At 41.9% G+C, this 14316-nt stretch overlaps 1 long non-coding RNA gene across 1 annotated transcript in view; it reads left to right on the top strand.

The window, feature by feature from the left end:
- LOC116993796 overlaps window positions 1-9033 on the top strand; it is a 55342-nt gene extending 46309 nt beyond the window's left edge. Inside the window, exons 2-3 of the long non-coding RNA XR_004417360.1 lie at window positions 5604-5674; window positions 5909-9033. This is a non-coding gene — a long non-coding RNA (uncharacterized LOC116993796). The remainder of the gene's footprint in view (window positions 1-5603; window positions 5675-5908) is intronic.
- The last annotated feature ends 5283 nt before the right edge of the window (window positions 9034-14316 follow it).

Below are 14316 nucleotides of genomic sequence, written 5' to 3'. Positions count from 1 at the left end.
TTACCTAATATATCTCTTTACAGACTATTATATACTTATGTTAATATTCTACTGCCTTCTTCTTATCAGCCCACTTTGTTTTAAACAGGAAACATTTCATATGGTGAGGGACTAAAATAATTCCTGAGTGTGAAGATCCTAAACAACATGGCTGCGTGGCATGAAACAGAAAAAGAATAACATTTCCCTCAGAGTGATTTTCACAGAAAAAAAAAAAAAAAAAAAGGTGATTTGATGAAACCTAAGTATTTTGGGGCAAACGCATTCATTGGAGCCAGAGATTTCTGCAGAGTGTAAAAACATTTTCTCCTTGGGTTGCCCAACTTCTCTGCTGTTACTGGGTAAGGTTGGCAGTGTTCCTGCTTTCCTGCAAAGCCCCTGCCTGGTTTGAATAATTTGGTTACAGAAGGCAGCCCTGTTTCCTTAGAAATCCTACAGGGCACGGTATTTTTCTTTTCCCATGTATTGTCCCATTGCAATATGTATGGACTTCCATTCCATCTCAGAAAGGCCTCCTTTAATTATTTCTGCTGCTGTCACCCATGTAAGTGATTGATGAGGCTGACCTACAGATGCAGAAGGGAGCTCACAAACCATGTGTAATATCTCTGTTAGCCTGGGACATTACTCTTTGCTCCTGTCAGCATCGCCAGAGCTGCTTGTTCAGAGCGAGCACACCAGGGAGCTGATAACAAATCTCTGTGGAGACTGGACCCAGAATTATGATTCCCTTCTGAAGGATATTAAAAAAACCCCAACAAACACAGCTTGCAAAGAAGACTGACAAATGTATAGGAGACAATTGGGTTAGGAAAGTGTGGATGTCTCGGTTTTGACTCGGCCAAAGTATTTCAGCAGGAAAAGACACTTTGCAAGCAACTTTAGAAATAGTAAGGAATTTAGATAAGAAAAGAATGCACATTTTGCACAAAAAGAAAAAAGTCCTCAAGGTTACAAAGCAATAAGCACAGAGCTAACTTCAAACAAATCATGAGCACAAAGTGCTCTCATGGAGCTGAAGCTTAAAGTGAGCCACGTCATTTGTCTGTGTTCACTGGTTTGCTTTTGGACATGACACCTATCAATGCAAGATAATGAAATCAAACACTCCATTGCATTAAGAAGGATTTCATTCTTTGAACATCTTTGAGTAAAGTGGATTTATCAGTGAGGAATGACTCCTAGCATTTCAGAGTATAAAATATATTTTCATGAAAATCAGCAGTACTTTCGATGTTAATACAAGAAGGGTAAAGATTTCCCCTTTCTTTCACTGAGTTTTTCCACTCTTAATTTATTTTTCTTTAACTACTTTTATGAATTTATTTATGTAGTAATTTCTCCCAAAGGCTGAACTCCATGATGCTCATTTTGATGAGCATGTATATGAGCGAATGGAAACCCTTTGCATTATTGCATGTAGGTGCAATAGTGACACCAAGGTCACTCAGCACTGTGCTGTGCTTCTTTGTGGATTTATTGGATTTATTCTGTGTGAAGGTGGTGATTTATACATTAATAGGAAAAGCCAACACAGGCAATTTACATGGTCCAGTAGTTGACTCTGTGTTGAACTGTAGTGCTGAGGAACCCAAGATTTCATTATTCAGTTTGAATGCATAGCAGTTCCTTTTTCTTTTTCTTTAAATTGTTGCAAAGGGTGCTGAATGAGGGTTGAATTTTCTTGTGTTATAACACCACTTTCAAATCCATGTTTGGCTCATTCTACTGCTGCTATATCCACGCTGGCTTTAATAAAAAACAAGGGAATAGTAAGTTAAGCAGAAATGACAGATACTTTTGTGAGAAGAGTAGGAAAAACCACACAAGAGATTCAAGCTTAGTGGATATTTTAGCTACAGAGAGTCAAAAGAGTACAGACTTAACAACAGCTAAGTGCTGTTGAAAATATCAGCCACGTAGGTAGTATCAGAAATTATGTCAGTATCCTAAGCAAGCCACTCCATCCACAGCTGTTTTATAATTGTGTCTGTCAGGAATATGGAGCAGAACATTAAGCAAATAATTGTAAAGTTTTGGTGATTATCAGGATAAGGAAAATGGAAATGTGTATTAAAGACATGGAATGGATCTTCCAAAAAAAACCTTTGGAATTTTGAATGTGTCTGTTATACTGGTTAGAGGGAGCTTAAGGCAGAATAGGAAACCTAATGTCCCATTTTTGAGGTGGATGAAGCCAGTCTGGCCTTTGGACAGAACAGGAGCTTTATTATTTTAAAGAAAATTTGGAGAAAAAAACCAAAATTTGCGCATGACTGCTCAGCAGGGCAGCAAATAAGGATAATCTTGCTTTGAAAATCACACAGCCAGCTGTATTACAGTGAATTTGAGCTCTGGAGTGATAGGCTGTGCTTAGAGGAACATTAGAGAACATGGCACAGATCTCCAAGAGGCTGTTTAGAGTAACACCATAAATACCATGATGAGAGCTCTGAGTAAAGCAGAGACAGATTTTAGCCCAAATTTCTCCTTTTCTGAAAGAGAAGATAAAGGCTGTGACTTGGTTTTGATCTTGGCTGTATCATGTACTAAAGCCTTTCAAGAGTACAGGGGTATGGATAGCAGGTAAATTAAAAAAAAATAATAAAAAAAAAGAGCTAAGGTCATCTTGATTACTGTAATTGTGGTGAAAAATGGGAGGAGGAGTTTTTCTGCCTTTGTCTCAAAGTCTTTAAAGAAAATAACTTGTAATTGATTTTTCTTTATATCCCATGAATTCTAGCTGAATACAGGACTACAATAAACCAGTCAGGACTTCTGCCCTTGCCTTTGTATCCCACAATAAATTACTTTTTCCCTCTGATACTCACAGACTTTTTTAAATGCACCTTGCTTGTTTCTTTGTGAGGAAAGAGCAAACACATTTTCCGTCTTAGTGGCCTTTATTTCAAATGAGAGAACACTGATAAGAGGAAGAATAAATAGCCTGTGCAAGAGAGGAGAGTGGTTAAATGCTACTGTGAGAGACTGCAAAGAAAAGGGCCTCTAAGTGTTGCATCCTTTTCCAGATCACTTTTAAGAGGCAATAGGCAGGAACTTTCAGCCAGGTGTCCCAGGCTGGGTGCACCAAAATTTCCTGCTCTGTCCTGTCGAACGTCGGCCAGGCGCGCCGGGTGTTTGTCTGCAGGAGCCAGCAGAAATCTGTCCCTGCTGCCTCCTGCTCCCCTGGGCAGCTCTGCCACCTCACTGGAGCATGGGCCAAGCCAAGGACTGTGCCTGGAGGGCCATGACCTGGCTGACACTTCTCAGCCGTCAGTCTGGGCTCCTGTTCTCCTCGAATCTCTGCTTTGGCTTCCTGTATCAGCGTCTCCCTCCTCCTCTCCTGGCTGGTTTTACACCTCTGCTGCCACAGGAGAGCCCAGAGGAGCATCCTTCAAGCTAGGAAGTTGAAGGCAACTAAGTCAAGCTTTGCCATTTTGCTTGTTTGCAAGTGGGTACAGCTTGTCCCTCACAGCTCAGCAAACCTCAAGAATGCTAGCTGGCAGGTTTGGAGAGTTAGAAAGCTCTTACTTGTGCTGTGACAGGTGGCCATCGCACAGAGGTGTGAGAAGAAACCATCCAAAAGTAGCTGCTGCTTGCTAACAGACTGACAATAGGTTTCAAGGAAAGCAGGAAAATGTGGTGGCAGAGGAGATGAGCCAAGCCAGGATGCTCTGTCAGTGGGAGAGAAAAGAGATCCACCAACCCATTCCCGGAGTTAGCAGAGCCATGTATTTTAGTGATGTTGTTTTCCTTCCTTTCCCATCCCACTTGCAGTCACTATTTACTGTGACTGGGCTATAAATAACACCAGGGACTGGAAGCTGATTTCAGTCCAAGGTAGATATCCAGGCAAGCTCATAAAATTCAGATGCATTTCTTGAGCTGAATGATCTTCCCACCAAAGGGCGAACATGGAAAGGTGATTCTCTGAGAATAAATACAGAGCTATAAATACATTAACCTTGCTCCTGGTTCCACTGGCATTGTGTGAATCAGGTAAGATTGTGGCCTCAACAGTGACCATCACCCTGTCCTGCTCTATAAAGGGCAATGTCTCCTTCCTGCTGAAGAGAGAAAGCCAGAGATTTTCTAGAAGGTGTTTCTCAGTGTTTTCTGGAAGGAGGAAACACTCTCACCCATAAGCCTGAAGGGGCTTGTGGAGACACAGAACACAGCTTCAGGTATCTGACATATCTCCACCTTAAAATACCATCTCTAAACAACCTCAGAAAATCTCTTCTGGTGGCTGGTACATGAGAATTGTGCACATCAAAGCACACAAGAAAGCCTGCTCATTGCAGCTTCTCCATAAATATATCCAAGGCAGGGGTCTGAATATTTTTAGAGGCCTTTTTTGCCGCTGTGTTCTGCACGTCTCTCTTTCAGTGTTTGCCTGGTGCGAGTGTCTGCATGAGTCACAAACTGATTTTAGAAATCAGAAGCCTTACAGGGTCTGTACATATTTGCTGGACACAGTTTGCCTAAACTTAGGGAAAAGAGTGAGGTCAATTTGGCCAGGTTTATTTTAGAGGACTTATCATTCACCCAGGAAGAACGCAGGTTAGAATTAACTTCCCTAAGTCTGAAACTTCCGAGCTCAAGGATTGGTTTGTTCCGAAAGAGCCACAGATTTAGGAAGGGTCTTGCATTCACCTGCAGATTCAACTCTTGTTTCTTTTTTTTTCCATTGGTTAGTCATGTCTTGGAGGTAATTTCGAGGGATATCAGGTCATACACACACATACATATACGTGTAAAGAACCACAGACCTGTACGTTTTGCACATCCCGAACTTCTCAGAACAGGGAAATTGCTGGGGTGAGTCTGAGCCTTCTCACCTGCAGAATTCAGTTTGAGGATAGTTAGAGGGATTGGATATTTGTAATTTTAATATTTGGGTGAGTGGGTGGGTGTTTTGTTTTTTATTTTGGTTTTGGTGTTTTTTTGTCTTTGTTTTTGGTTTGGTTTGTTTTTCTAATAATGCCTGTTTCTAATGTGTTTCCATTAACAAGGCATTTTTAATGAAGCCCATTCTGAACACCTAGTTTCAAAAACTGGTGGAAAACACTGTGAGAGAGAATAATTTTGGTATTGGGATATGTCTGCAAACCCCACTAAACATCCAGCCTCAGAAATGCACTGCTGTCAAGGCTGGTATTTTAGGGTGTATCACAGAAAAGTTCCCTGTGATGTGGCATGGGTGCTCAGAGCAGTGAGATGGATATAATGGTACCTTGTTATAACAGATCAACTATCCCCTCTATGGACCACTTCTCGAGGTTTTCCAGACATGGAACAGAACCTTCTTTGTCCCTTTTCCTGATTTTTGACTTAGAGGCTTCACTGAGTACTGCTGACCCAGTGGGAAGGACACCAAAGATGTTTTTGTGGGGCACAGGCAGTCACTATTAGGACTTCCCTCCAGGAGAAACACTGGGAACAACCAGAATGAGCAGCAGGTTCCAGGGAGAGGGAGAGGAAGGAAAATAGGAATGGGAAGTAATGGCACTGGAGAGAGGAGAGCACATGGCCAAGCAGCAAGGAGTGGAAAGTAATGCTCCTGATTTGTTGTGATTTCTGCTGTTCTTTTTCTTCTTCAGCTGTCTGCCTGCAGAGAGGAACAGAATGTGCCACAGTGAGTGATGAAAGGAGGAAAGCATCTCCTTCAGGAGTAAGTAAATTCAAAAGGAGCTCTTCTCTTTGCATTGCTAATCTTGATGGCATATACAGCCCTTGAATACATAATCCGTGTTGATAAACCTGTGGAATACATGCAAATTGCTTTTTTAAAATGTGGTCAGATTTCTCAGAGCATCTTTTTGATTTATTCAGTCAATTTTCAACAATTTATCTAAATGTATTTCTTAAATAGCCATTTCACAAGTTATTTTCCCTTTCTTACCAGCTCTTGGATAAGTGGCCCGAATTTGCTAATGAAGTTGCCAGAGGATGATTCCAAAAAGAACTTTCCAGTTAATGCAAGAGCTCTGTACTGCTTACTTGTACCAGTGATCAGTGGCAGCCTGAACTGTCTTTGCTTGAGCATACATTAAACTCCTCACTCTTCCTGAGCATTAAGAAGCTACAAATAAGCATTTCAAAAAAGCTGTAAAAGGTTTGTGCCTTCTGAAGGGACGTGAATTGCGTTGCAGTCAGTGGGTGGTGAGCGACTGCTTTTCTTTGCACCACTTGTTTTTCTTGGGCTTTACTTTCCTCTCTGGCTGTTGGTTGATGGCAGTGTCATGAGTGAGGGTGTCCAGAAGAAGCTTCCCAGGATTCAGAATGAGAGGATGATGGCCACAGGGGACTGCAAGCTGCATTTCTGGAGAATATTCTTTATCCATCAATGTCATTTCATGAAGTTTGAAGAGTAATAAGAAGGACTTTGAGAACAAAACACTCTCAGTAAGAAAAATTGTACCATTCTGGTAATCCACTTATTTATAAGGTGTGTTTTCACAGGAGAGTTGAGCCTTAAACAGCTTATTCCTGAAGCCCTTTTTCTCCATAAGAAGTGTGATATATATTTTCCCTTATTAGCTCCACCTGCATATTTTTAAAGTACAATTCCTTTATAAACCACTATTTTCTGGAGACAAATATCACAGCCCTATAAGCTGTTCATCTTCCTGATGGAAGAGGTATCCTGCTGTTGCCAGCATCACAATTTCCCATTAGTGGCATATTTGCAGCTTGTAGCTAAACATTAAATAGACTATGTTAAACCACAAATCCCTATAGAGCGGCTGTTCTGGTCGAACATTTAATTAATTAACAAAATCCCCATAGAGCAAGTCAGGCCTCTTAGCTCCTTCACCAAGAGGGGCTGAATGATTTTTGGATGATTTATTGTCATTAAAGGGAATGTTCAGTCTAGTCTCCAGGGATCAATATGCATGAAATAAACTTCAATGGCTTTGCAAAAACATAAACACATTTGTATCACCCTTATTTTATATGGATGCATTTTATGGTTTATTAGTTATATTTTCACCATAAGTACTTGGGGTTCTTTTGCAGTGCATACACTTTTTGTAAAGTATTTTTATAAAATATGGAACCTTACCAATCCATTTAAAAGAAACTGTTTTTTTTGTTTTTGTATATTTCTAAACATAATTTCTCACTATGAGCTGCAATAGCACAGAACATTTCAAGTGCTTGTGCCCTTTTTCTTCCCTTTATTCTGGTTTTTTTTTTTGAGAGAAAGGCTAGAACTCTTAATCCTGACCCACAAGAAATACAATATTTTTATGCAATCTTATCTGTGCTGTGTTGTAATGCAGGCTAAACCTTGCTTACTAACCTCAGGGTTAGTTGTGGTTAGTACAATGTAAGTACTTAGACAAAATGTAAAAGACAAAAGGCCCACACTCAGAGAGAAATTACTTTCTTCAGGTCACAAGGGAGATGTAGCAGCAGAGCTGGACCCAGAAATCTATGGGGCCATGTCTTACAATCCAATTGCTTGGCAGTAATATATTATATAGTTTTTGATTTGTTTTTTACTGCTACTTTATTGTGTTACCTGCTATTATACATAATCAGTCTTTAGTTTTTAACCCAGCATGCCTTATTTTCAAGAAAAATCTGAGTGGAATGCACAGCATTCTACGAAGAAACATAGATTTTGTGTATAAGCCTCAAGACAGAACCATAATTTCCCTCTATGACAGGCAGTTGCTTACTAATAAAAGAGTTTTTCCAACATTGTACGGGTAATAAAGATAAATATTCATGTAGCCTGACTTCACTGCTCAAATGGACACATGGTGTTTCATGCAAGCTGCCACAGTGATGTCACATCAAACCCTGAAGAGGTGTTGGCTGCATGAGTGAATTACAGCAGAAAGTTGTAGCAGCACCTGTGAGGGTGACGGGGAGTTTGGAACACCCCAAAATAGGTGTGGTGCTGCCCCTGTAGATGGAGATACCAATGTAGACATCAATGTCCTGTAGAGAGATGTCAGTGTTGAGAACAAGCCCCTGACCTCCTCATATTTTCCCCAAATCACAGTGCAGCAAAGTGAAATCCTGACTGTGCTATAAGCTGAGAACACAAGTCCCTCACAAAAAATCCTGGCCCTGCACAGACCAACCCCAAGAATCACACCATGTGCCTGAGAGTGTTGTCCAATTTTAAATGATAACAGCCAGGGGTCCATCTATTTTCTTTTTGTCCCCAAGTTCAGTTGTTTGTTTGTTTGCTTTTTTTTTCTCCAGAGCACTTGTACCAGAATGAAATTAATTGGTTTGTCAGTGCAAGCCTAGAATTTATTGTGAAAAAAACAGCACAAGCAACAGTATTTAATCATCCACCTTCCATGTCAGAGCTGGAATTAGCTCTGCGGAAACTTCTCCTTGCCATTAAAATGAGTGGTAACAGAGGAGAACTGGTGTGCACTGGTAGGAGTGAGTCTGCAAAAGATTCTAATGTACAGTGAGGGTTTTGAATATTAAATAGAAGTTAATTTGACAGTACAGGGAGGAGCAGGCTCACCCCAAAGTGGTGTCCAGGCTGGAGAGGTTTCCTGAGGAGACACAGAGAATCTTAACAAGGCAGCAGCTCCCTTAAATGTTGGACCCCACTTGTCCAGTAAGTCACTGATCTGCAACACTTCCTTTAGCCAGTTGTGACATGGGGCTTTCAAGATAATCCCTCCTATCTGAGGTTTAATATTACATCCATTTCAAATGGGATAAGGCTAAGACTTTGATCATGAAACCTCAGCTTAGGCAGAATGTAATTCAAAATGTTGAAAATAACTTAAGCCTGTATTTCTTACCTACAGATTTAAGAAAAGTTTCTTATTTGGTCTCAACCTATTTTTTTTCTTCAAACATGAAGCAAATACAGGTTAATTAAAAAAAAACCTGGAAGTGTGTATAGAACAGCAAATTTTTCTTTTTCTAAATGACACTGATTTGAATCCAAGCCAGGCTGGGCATATAACACAATTAAAGGTGTTTTTCTGTGGGAACCCAGGATATTCCCCTGGTTTCCCTGGAGCCTGTACAGGGGGCTCAGAAGCCTTGGCAAGGTGCCAAAAATCCCTGTGAGTTCGATCTAAGTCCCTGGGAGAAATTACCATCTTTATATACAGAATTACAGAATCACAGAAATAAGTAGAGTGTAAATTGGTGTGTTAAAAGGTAGAAAAGTAAGGGTTTAAAGATTGCTTATATTAGGGGGTTTTGGACACCAGATGGAGGATTTGTGGCATAGTAAGAAATTCTTCTTCTTCTTCTTCATGGCATCCATCTTCTGGGTCAGGATGCCAGCTCGGGATTGGTGAAGGGAAAACTGCTCGGTGTAAAGTGGGTATAAAGTATTGGTGATTAATCGTAAATAAAGTAGATGTAATTTAGGGTATAAAAGGTAACTCCAGCCCCGGAGGGCAGGAGAACAGCCTTGGATGAGTTGCAGAGTGGATCGCTGTAAGGTAGACAGAAAATTCCTTAGATAAGGAAGAATAAACAACCTTGGAAACCTCAGAACATCAGCTCTCGAGTCTTCTTTCGTGCCCTGCTGCGCCCTGGCTGCAAAATAAGAACTCTCAGACCACCCTTTGCTGTGCAGGTGAGTGATCTCTGACCATAAAGGAGGTCGCCGCCTGTCACATTTTTCTTTTAATACATCTATTTATGTGAATATTTGGATATACAAACAAACACATCGATAGCCAATTCCACCAACTTCCCCTGCACTCTGTGACTTGCACACTGTCGGGGTTTAGGTTTCTTTTCTTTTGTTCCTTCTTACCTATAGAATTTTTCCCATGAGTTGCTGGGAAACAGCAACTGCTGGTACTTGCAGGTACCTGAGAGAACATGGGGTTAGCTGGGTCCAGGTAAAAGGAGGGCAGGATGCAGTTGGTACCTCTCTTGAGCTTCAGAGAAAGGACACTCAAAGCTGCTGCTGCTTGGGAAAAGGAATTCACCAGCTCAGAGCTTCTTCTGCTTCTTCTTCTGTGGAGTGAGCCTCTGTATTCTGAAATACACCAGAAAGTGAGTGCAAATGATATTTCTCCAATTGTGCTGATCATAGAAAACATCCTTTAAGCTACACGCCATATATGAAACCATATATTAGTTTGGGCTGTATAAAATAGGGGACACATTAGAATGTATTAATTTCAATGTTTTTGATATCCAGTTTGAAAAAAACCACAAAACACACCCGACCTCCATATGCATCTATATTTTAAAATATTCCTACTCTGGAACTTTTTATTATGTTTTGTTTCATACCCATGGTAAACATGTAGGGATTTTATGGAAGCATTACTGAAAATGAAAACATAACTTTGACTGTAAGGATCAAGATACCTTAGCCTTCAAAATTTACGCATATTGCTTTGAAATTGCTTACTTAGGGCTACCTGAAGCACTTGTTTGCTAACTCAGCAGACAGGGAGTTAGTTGTACCTATTACCAGAACAATGCCTACACACAGAGATTTACACATCAAAAATCACAGGAGGGCAGGAGAAGAATGAGGGAAGATGTTAGGACTAATGGAAATACACTGCAGTTTTATTTCCCAGCCCAAGGGAGGCTGGGGAAATGGATGAGAAAAAACTGTGTAGCGCAAAAAGGAGCAAATTATTCTTGTACACTGACAGCAATTGAATCTGTGCTCCTCTATCTAGTAGCACTGCTGAGTGTCAGTCACTCTGGGCCAGGCAGCCTGTGCTGGGTCCTCCTCAGCTGCCCACTCACCCCCACAATCCATGGCACCTTTAAATGATTCACATCCAGAGCTTCAGCTGCCTCACCCCAGCAAAGGAGGGCTGTTGAGAAACTGAGCAGTTGGGTTTCTTGGTTTGGTTTCATTTGGTCTCCCTCTCTCTTTTATTTTTTTTACTTGAAGAGTCAGTATTGGTAAGATTTGGACTGAGGGTGCTCTTCAAGCTGCTTGTCACCAGTACCCCAGAGTGATCAGAGAACAAATGAAACACCCCCAAAATGAAATGTCAGGTTTTGTACTGACAGATGAACTGCTGTGCCCTGCACCATGCTGCCAAGCAGATGTGGGGTCAGGAGAGCACAGAGCCAGACTCTCCCTCGAGTGCACAGTGAGAGGACAAGGGGCAGAGGACTCAAGCTGCAATGAGATCAACCCCACTAGAAATAAGAAACCTCCTCAGGAAGAGGTGAAGCACTGGCTGCCCACATCTCCTCCCTGACTGTTCTCAACACCTTACTGGATGGGGTTGAGAACCTGTCCTAACCCAATGGGCATCCCTGCCTGGAGCTGGGAGCAGGAGATGAGACCTCCACAGCCACCTCCAGCTGGATGGCCCCTCAGGACACTCAGGAGAGAACAAAGTTCCTTCACCCCTTGCTGAGTCCACCCTGTGGATGCTCACCTCCTACAGGCTCAAGATCCCAGTAGTCATGACATGAAAAAACCATATAGCAATTTTTTAAACACCCACTAATCAAGCAATGATGGTCTGCGTGTTTCTTGTCTGATAGCTCAGCATCTTTTTGTGTCTCCTTTGTCCCCAAGTGGCATGTCAGGAGCTAACAGTGACTTTATCTAGACAGCAGGGTGCTGGGGTTGCTGTGGCAATGATTTAGAGCTGCAGCTGCTCCCTTTTTCTGCTGTTGATCCGTTCATGCCTTAGATGCAGTGTTCCCAACCCGACTTGCTGTTCCACATCAGCTCTTAATGCTCTTCTGGGAATGGAAGTGCTCTTGCTGGGTGGGATTAATGGGTAAAAACTGACTGCAGCCTCCTGATACAATATTCAGTATTATTGAAGTTCAGGGGAGGTTTGTTTCTATATATTCCTCTTCCTGCATTTGAATCCTTCCTCCCCACCATTCTGGTTTCTGATCCCCTGGGCATCATCAGGGCTGCTGTGTCCAGTCTCTCCTGAAGGAGAGAGGGACAGACAGTGGCACTGCAGTGCAGGGATGTAACATCACCCAAGCTCAGGATGCTGGGCTCTCCCAGGGTCAGCCCAGGGTGAAAGTTGAAGCTGAAGCTGCAGTGTCTTCAGTGTGAATGTCAAGATTAATTAAAACCTCCATCAAATCACAGACCTGCTTGTGCTCAGACTATTACAATGTTACCCGTTCTTTTGTTCTGCTGCAGATCCTTACAGAATTTCAGTTTCCACCTTGAATACAGATCAAATAGACTCATTTTTTCACATCACTTTTAACAGGTTAGATGTTGCTAGTTTCCTCACAGGCAGCTCCCTTACTTTCCAGTTATAGAACCCAATTTATTCTAGTATTTTAGAACTTACTATTAACTTCATTTTAATGCAATGAAACAAAACAAAGCTTAGAGGATGCATGCATTTCTGGGAAGGATCTTACGAGGATTTGCCTGGCTTGGTCAGTACTAAACACAGGCTGAATTTTCTACTCTGCTCCTTCTGTGGCAATATCAAGGTCAGTAAGTTTAAATTCCAAGGTTTACTGAAGGTTAAAATGTGTTTTTCCACTGTTCTCTATGGCAAGATGTATTATAGAAGAAGAAAATTACTTTGTGTGCACCAATTTATATTCTCCAGGGAGCACTGCATGTAACACTCTGCAGACCTTTGGTCCATGCTTGAATCAGGATGGGAGAGGGTGTTTTTTCCTCTAGGCAGTTAATCAAGAACAGAACACTGTTCTGAGCTTGCACATTAATCTCGGATGCAGGATGGGTGGGATCAGGCTGTGTCCACCCTTGCTCATCTGGACACACTTGTGCAAACTTAGAGCCACTGGACACTGCAAAAATCAGATTGCAAAGGACTGGCTATGAAGTCAGATCCCATGTGGATGTCGTCTTCTATTTGATCCAAACATTACAGGCAGGTTCAGCATTTTGTTTGCTAGCAAGATCTCCTAGATGTTTATATCCCAGTTCAGTTCATGGTCTAGCAAAGTTAATTTCAACCTGTTAAATTAGATAGTATTATTAAAGTGCTAAAAGTCACTGCCAAACAACAAGTTTGTGCCCATGGTTGCTTGTCTGGCTGTGGAAGCTATAGAGCATTTTAAAAAACCCCACCTGTCATACCCAGGCGAATTCCAGCAGCTCTCAATGAAAACTGTATGTGTACATTTTCCCTGCTCAGGTCCCAGGAAAAGTCCTTTATGTGCTAATTATCTGGAAATACTGAGAGTTTACAGCACTAACAGCCATGGGAGCTCCCCAGTGCCATTATTCCTGCTGCTGATTTTCCCTGAATTCTCTTTCAAAAAATATTTTTGCACTCATTGGTTACCAGGTGCTCTAGTGGCTACAAACACCACCACCACCAAGGTACAATCTACTAAAATGTTTTAATCCTACCAGTGGGAAGAAACAGAAAAAGGAGTTACTACTGGTGTGCAGGACTCTATGCAGGGTTTTTGTTGATAAGTTTCTGGCTTTTTGCTGAAGAAGGGGTTAACTCGAGGGGGGACATCACTCTGTGCCTGGAGTCACTCAGATTTTTGTTTCACAGCATCAGTTCCCATCACCCCATCTCTTTTCTGCAGTCTTTTGACCTCCGGATATGTTCTAAATCAGTGGGCTGCAGGTAATGAATTATAAATTACCTGGCTGCTTCATTATAAATGAGCCAGCAGCCGGATGAGACGGAGCCTGACGGTGACAAAGGCACAGCTCAGAGCCCCAGCTGTGCCCGGAGAGCTGCAGCACCCTGGCTCCCTCCAGCTTGCTCTTAGCCCAGGGCTGTCCACACTTCCCTGCCATCCCAGCGAGGATCACCTTCCAGCAGAAATTACTGAAAAAAGGAGGAGTAAAGTCTGTGTAAAAGCTTGTTAGAGAGCAGCTGTTGTATGGGCTGAGTGTGAAAGGTGGGGTTTTGTTAGTGCTCCGTGATAGTCCAACACCATTCCTGCCAAATGAGCAGAGTTCTGGTCAGGGCTGAGCATGTTTGGAAGCCCCACAAAGGCAGACAGAGTTTCTAGAAATCCGAAGAGGGCAATGCAAGGCACAGACACCTTCCCAAAAACAGAACTGCAGGTCTAACACGTCCTGAGACAGCTGTGAGGGAAAAGGAGCTGCAGGAAAAATTTACATCAGTACTGAGCCTTTCTCTGTGAGAGATCTTTGCTTGGGGGAAAAAAAACCCCAGTGATAACTATCATATCCTCATTTTTCCCATATTCATAGAAATGGTAAGGAGAATTCCCCTGGAGTACATTATTCAGATTATCACTTCTCACTGCAAGGGGACACGATGTTAATTTGGTCTCTGTTCTGTCTTTATAATAAATTGCTAAAACACCATCAGACAAAACCAGTTTTGTTTTGGAAAGTGATGGTTTTTAGAGCAGTTTTCTTGCATAACT

Source organism: Catharus ustulatus, chromosome 3 (assembly GCF_009819885.2).
Source record: "Catharus ustulatus isolate bCatUst1 chromosome 3, bCatUst1.pri.v2, whole genome shotgun sequence".
Classification (NCBI taxonomy): domain Eukaryota; kingdom Metazoa; phylum Chordata; class Aves; order Passeriformes; family Turdidae; genus Catharus; species Catharus ustulatus.
This window is presented reverse-complemented; position numbering and strand designations above follow the sequence as displayed.